Raw genomic sequence first — 6,000 nt, forward strand, 5'->3', positions numbered from 1 at the left:
TTTTCATTTTTCATTTTGAGGCAGGGTTTTGCTGAGTTGCTGAGACTGGCCTTAAAGTTGCATCCTCCTGCCTCAGCCTCCCAAGTCCCTGGGATCACAGCTGTGCACCACTGAACCTGGCTGCAAGGTTTTGCTTCAGGCTTTTGGGGCTCTGGAAGGTGCACGCAGATTGGTAGTCACCGTGTCTTTGCAGTAAGTCATAGGGCGAGCTTTGCTGCAGCAGGATTGTGGTCTGGCGCCTGCCGCTCGGCCTGCTGCGCTCGCTTGTGGTCTCTGGTCTTGCACCCTCCACCTTGCCTCTGAACTGCGGGGCTCCTGGCCGAGGCGCGGCTGTCCTCCCCACCTGTCGTTTTTTGGGGGATGAGAAGCCCTGTTGCTCCAGGCGGGGTCCTGCCCCTGGGTGCCCTCCCCCTGTGCTTCGGGCTGTGTGGCTCCTGCCCCGCTGCCGCCCCTCTGCAGCAGACTGTCCAGTACACCCGTTCAGGCCCTGGCCGCTGCTTTCCTGGGTGTCTTCGGACTTGTTCTGGTGGTGGCCCTGGAAGCCGCAGTCAGCATCCTGGACGCACTGCCTGGACGCTCACCCCGCGAGGCTGGTGCACGCTAGCTCAGCACAGTGAGCGGGTGGCTCCGTCCGGCCTCTGCTCGGCTGTGGTAGGCCTCAGCCATGGCCGCACTTGGTCGGTAAGCCGCCCATGGTTTCCCACGCTTGGCTCTCCGCCGTTGCATTTTAAGACAGAGGGGCCACAAACAACCACGTCTTCCTCAGCACCTCGCGGATGCCGGTCCACGCTGTCGTTCATGAGAGCTCACTTCTCCCCGGCCGTTCTGCTGAGGGTGAGTTCTTGCACATCTCGTTCATCTGCAGTGTCTTCACTCTGTTACTTTTGAACAAGACTTCCACTAGGTGTACAATTTTGGCTGGGAGTTGATTCATCTCACTTTTCTGATGAGAAATCCCCTGCCAATTTTATTGAGGTTCATTAGTTTCTCTTGAGTTTTTTTTCTTTTTGAGCTTTGGTTGATTTTCAAGTCCTAACATTGGTTGATTTGCCAGGCACAGTGGTGCATACCTACAATCCCAGTGGCTTGGGAGGCTGAGGCAGGAGGGTTGCCAGGTCAAGGCCAGCCTCAGCAACTTAGCCAGGCCCTGAGAAGCTTAGTGAGACCCTGTCTCAATATAAAACTAAAAAGGTCTGGGGATGTGGCTCAGTGGTACAGCTCCCCTGGGTTCCTCCTGACCCCCAAGAAACCTTGCAGAATCTGTGGGAGGAGGCCAGTCCACAGTGATGCTGGGGATGGGGAGGGGAGCTGTGAGCGTCCGGTCTTTCCTGAGTGCACCTTGGTCACTCTCTGGCAAAGGCCGCATCCGTCCACAACGACAGTCTCCACAAATTAAAAAAGGATTGAATTCATCCACGTGTGCTCTGCAACAGGGAAATGCAGTTAGAAACGACAAGAAAGCGTAATCCCGAACACGTAGAACCAGCCAACATCCTGCATAGCCCAGACAGGACACGGGTTTATGGGAGGTCCCTGCAGATGGGGGTATGGAGAAGCCCACCAGCCTCAGGAAGCCACAGTGGGGACGTGTGGCTTGGCACTGCGTGGAGAAGGCCAGCCTCCCCGAGCAGCCTCCCCAGAGAGGTGAGACAGTGGGAGTAAATGAGAGGAGAGAGAGGAGAAATGGCAGAGACCAGAGAGATAGCGGAGACCAGAGGCGGGCACTCTGACACGCCAGCTCTGCTGCCCGTGTGAGCTGAGGGACCAGAGCTAGAAGGCAGATCACTGAAATCAAACCCAACTGGGGACAGTGCGGTGCGGGCACAGTAGGGACCTGGGACAGCCCACCCGAACCGAGCACTGCAGAAGGGTGGACTTATGGTCCCTGAAGTGCATCTCCATAAAGCTGGGTTTTAGAAAGTAAGAGCACAGAGGCAAACCTATCCACAGACTCAGGCAGTGCATTCTCCCTGCCGAGCCAGAAGGGCTAGGCGGAACCGTCTCCAGGCAGCTCGGGCTTCCCGGAGGGCTCCCTGCCTCTCCCAGCTGCCCACCTTATCACCTGCGGCTCCTCACAGGCAGAGGCCCCACCAAGGCCTCGGAGCAGCCTCCTCGCACAGGCTCCAGCTGGCAAGAGGCCACTGGCCCAGAGACTGCTCTTCCAGAGCCTCTTGTGGATCCAGAAGCAACATTGGAGCCGTGAAGGGAGTGTCAGAGTGTCTCCCAGAGCATGTCATGTGTCAGGACAGCCACCACCTGAACCCTGGGACCCGGCTGCAGGAGGAGCAATGGACTGACCCTCACTTGAAAAGATCACGGCGTGTGTTAGAACTCAGCTGGTGGAAGGAATGGAGGACAGACAGTTGGACAGATGACTACAAAGTGCAGAACCTTCTCATTTTCACCAAGGAAATGCAAACAAAATATTTTCCCACCAAACTGTAGGGTTTTTTTTTTATCATTGTATAAAGATGATAACAGTATCAAAAGCAGTTTGGCAGTGCATACCAGGAACCTGTATCTTTAACCTTGGATTAAAGGATTTAAAGGGAAAATTGTATTCACTAAGACTTATTAAAGCACCTTAGACGAGCAAAACCCCAGAAACCGGCTGTGCTGGGGAGGCACTGATCATTTCTTCAAAGCCTGGCACGTGTGACACCTTACTGAGGTGACCGTCCAGACCCTGCTGGTGGACACCACTTTTCCTCTGGTTATCACGGGGATTCGTTGCCAAGTAAATGGACAAAGGACAGAGCGCCTACCCTCACCATGCCAACGGACCCCCTCCAGGGTGAGGTCTGCAGAGAAGAGCTGGACCCCCAGTGCCAGTGACCTATGGCCAGTGCCACAAAGGAGGGGTGGTCCCCAGGATAGCGCATCCCGCAGGATTCTGGCAGAGAGGCTGCAGGGCCTCTAGGCTCCTAGGAACCCTGAAGGTAGGTGGGAAGGGGCTGGAGCCACGCAGGAAAGGGCCAGCATGGGGCCTGGGGACAGGAGAGAGGCCGGGGCAGGCAGGCCAGCGGCCCTGAGAGCAGCCCCACGAGCTTTGATGTGCCCGCGGTCAGGTCCCTCAGCTGCAGAGGCAAGGACAGAGAGCGGCTGAGTACTTTCATAGACGGGGCGGGGGGGCTTGGCCGCTGGCGGTGTTGGTGCAGCGGGCGGGCAGCCGCACCTGCTGGCCTTGGACGGGCAGATGGGCTGCCATTCCCCGGCTGCCCACAGGACCTCGCTGGGGAGCTGCAGTGCACTTGTGGACATGTAGGCTCAGCCCCACGAGGCTCCCCAGCAGAGGGTCAAGGTGACTGGCCACAGGCCTGCAGAGGACATTGGCGCGGAAGGTGCGCCTTGCTGTCCTGGAGCCCTGGGGAGGCCCAGGAGAGGGCGTGGGTGAGAGCAGCAAGGCCCGGCCCTGGCCGTGACCTAGGGAGGTGGAGACCAGTAGGAGGGCAGGCGACCCGGGAGGACCACGGAGGACGTCCTCGGGCGGGAGGCTACAGAGACCCATCGGCACTGGCAGCGAGCCGCTGGCAAAGGAGCATGTGACGGACGCAGGTTGACGCGAAAGCGAGGTCGTTCAGCTGTGCTGGCATGCGGGGCGCCCTGGCTGGTCTGCTTGCGTCAGGTCCGAGGTTCGTGGCCGGCCTCCTGCAGCGGGGGCCAGGTGTCTTCCAGGCCCCTGCATCAGCGGCAGACCCCTGGTCTCCGTGGGTCAGCGCGCTGGGAGGCCGTTCTGGGTCTTCATGGAGGAACACTTGGCCCTGCTCGCTGAGTGCCCAAGGCGGACCCGCCTGCTGGCCACTGGCCACCTAGGCTGCTGCCCCCACAGCTCCTTCCCGTTTCACCTCAGAAAGTGAGTTACTTCTAGGACTCGGGTGGGGGAAGGTGTTCGGCAGGTCACAAATCCACCGCTCTTCCTGGAGGAGCCCCCTGGCCTCTGGTTTGGCAGGAGCTGCGGTGTGTTTAGTGCTCCACGTGTGGATTTCAGGGCTCCTCACCAGGGTTAGGGACACCGGCAGCCCCCAACCCAGAGTCAGCAGGCCTGCGTCCTCTGAGCGCCGGGAGCCACCCCTGCAGGTGAGAGAGCCCCTCAGGACGCCGCTCTGCGTGCTCTGCACCCCCTGGGCTTCCGGTGGTTGGCGGAGAACCCAGGGCCCAGGCAGCCTGCTGGCCTTCCCCAGGAAGCTCAGCGAGTGCTAGCGCGATGTCTTACTGAGGGTCAGCAGAAGTGTGTCCTCTGGCTCTTGTCCAGGCAGAAGCTACATAAAAGACGTGGGCCGCTGAGCACGGGCGCTTCTGCCAGCCATCTGGCGGGCCTGCCTGGGCAAGGGGAGCGAGCGCATGGTGGGACACGGGGGCCCCTCTAGGAGCAGCCTGCACGTGGCCTGTGCCCAGGACTCGGTGCATCGAGGGCCTGGCTGTCCTCGCATTGTCCGCTCTGCTCAGGGAGAGACTGGGACACACAGCCACTGGGCCACCCCTCTCCTCAGGACGGGGGCAGAGAGGAGGCCCCAGTGGCCCCATTACAGTTGGATGTGCTCCTGGGCTTCCTAGTGGAAGGGCTCCCAGAGGCCTGAGCACAGGGACAAGGGCCCTGCTATGGCGTGAGAGTGTCCCCAGAGCAGGCTGGAGAGCCCAGGCTGCAGCGTGGGGGGCCGGCCTGGGCGGGGCAGACCCTCAGGAGCGGCTCCTGTCGAAGATGCCCAGCAGCCTCTTCCTGCCCCGTCCTCCCAGCCCTGCCACCATCTGCCCAGAGATGATGCAGCAAGAGACCCTCCTGTCTCCAGGACTGTAGGAAATCTCTCTGCCCACTGTGAATTGCCCAGCCTCCGGTACTGTGTTACAGCAGCATGAGTGGACAGAGCCGGGCCCTGGAAGCACCTGCCTGCTCAGGCCTGTCAGTACTGCCCGCCTCCCTGAGCCTTGGTCTCATTGGGGCCATTGGGGTACCGTGTTCAGCAGGGTCGAGGTGGTCGACTTGTGATACCCACAGTGCTGCAGGTGGCCTCGGACTCTTGGCCTTACTGGCTCTGCACAGAACGGGTGCCTGGTGAGGCCCCTGGCGCCTGAGCCTCTCTTGCTGAAGACCCGGTTCCTGTGTTGTCTCTGACCTGGACCCTGCCCACGTGCCCAGAAGTCGGACTTCCTCTGCCATGCTGCCAGCCTCTGGTCTCCAGGGTCGGTGGGCAGCAGGGGTGAACCTGCAGGAGCAAGGGCCCTGGGGCATGGGGTGGAGAAGGGGGAGGCGTCCCGAGCCGCCACGATGGCTGCTGTTGGTAGGCGCTTGACTGCATGGGCCTCTGGTCACTCGCCCTGGCCACCACTGCAACTGGTGGTGGCCAGGAAAGGGTGGCAGTGACGGCGATGGCCGTTGGAGAGCCACAGGCCATGGCTGCACCCACTGGACTCGGGGCTGCGGTGGCAGGCGCTGGACAGGACGCTGCTCAATGGCAGAACTGAGTCTCCTCCCGCTGCTGGCCACCAGTCAGGCTGTCAGAGGGATGGCTCTGGGACAGGCTGGCCACGTCTGGCCCAGCCCCTCTGCGCTGTGATGGTGTGGCTCTATCTTCAGGCTCTTGCCCTTCGACCTTGTACTGGCAGCCGCAGCCGCAGGTGGCACGTCCTCTCACAGTTGTGCAGCAAGAAGAAAGAAGACAGAAAGGCCCCGTCTTTACATCAGGAGCTGGGGCGCACCCGGGAGGTGCCCCTGTGGTCTCACTGACCGTAAGGCGGTCACTTGCCAACCCCAGTCTAAGGGAGGCCAGGAGCCCAGGGCCTGTTGCCAAGCCACCATCATAAGGTTGAGTTCTGTCGGGAGGACACGTCCTCAGAGTGGGTCCATGTTTTGGCATGGCTAGTCTGCGGGCTGGAAGAGACTGTCCGAGTGGGTCCCCAAGACAGGTGCTGCCCACAAGCTGCGAGGCGCAGCACCAGTCTGTCAGGGCGCAGGTGGACCAGGGCGCAGAGGGATGGGCGCAGGTGGATCAGGGTGCAGGTGGA

Source organism: Sciurus carolinensis, chromosome 18 (assembly GCF_902686445.1).
Source record: "Sciurus carolinensis chromosome 18, mSciCar1.2, whole genome shotgun sequence".
Lineage (NCBI taxonomy): Eukaryota > Metazoa > Chordata > Mammalia > Rodentia > Sciuridae > Sciurus > Sciurus carolinensis.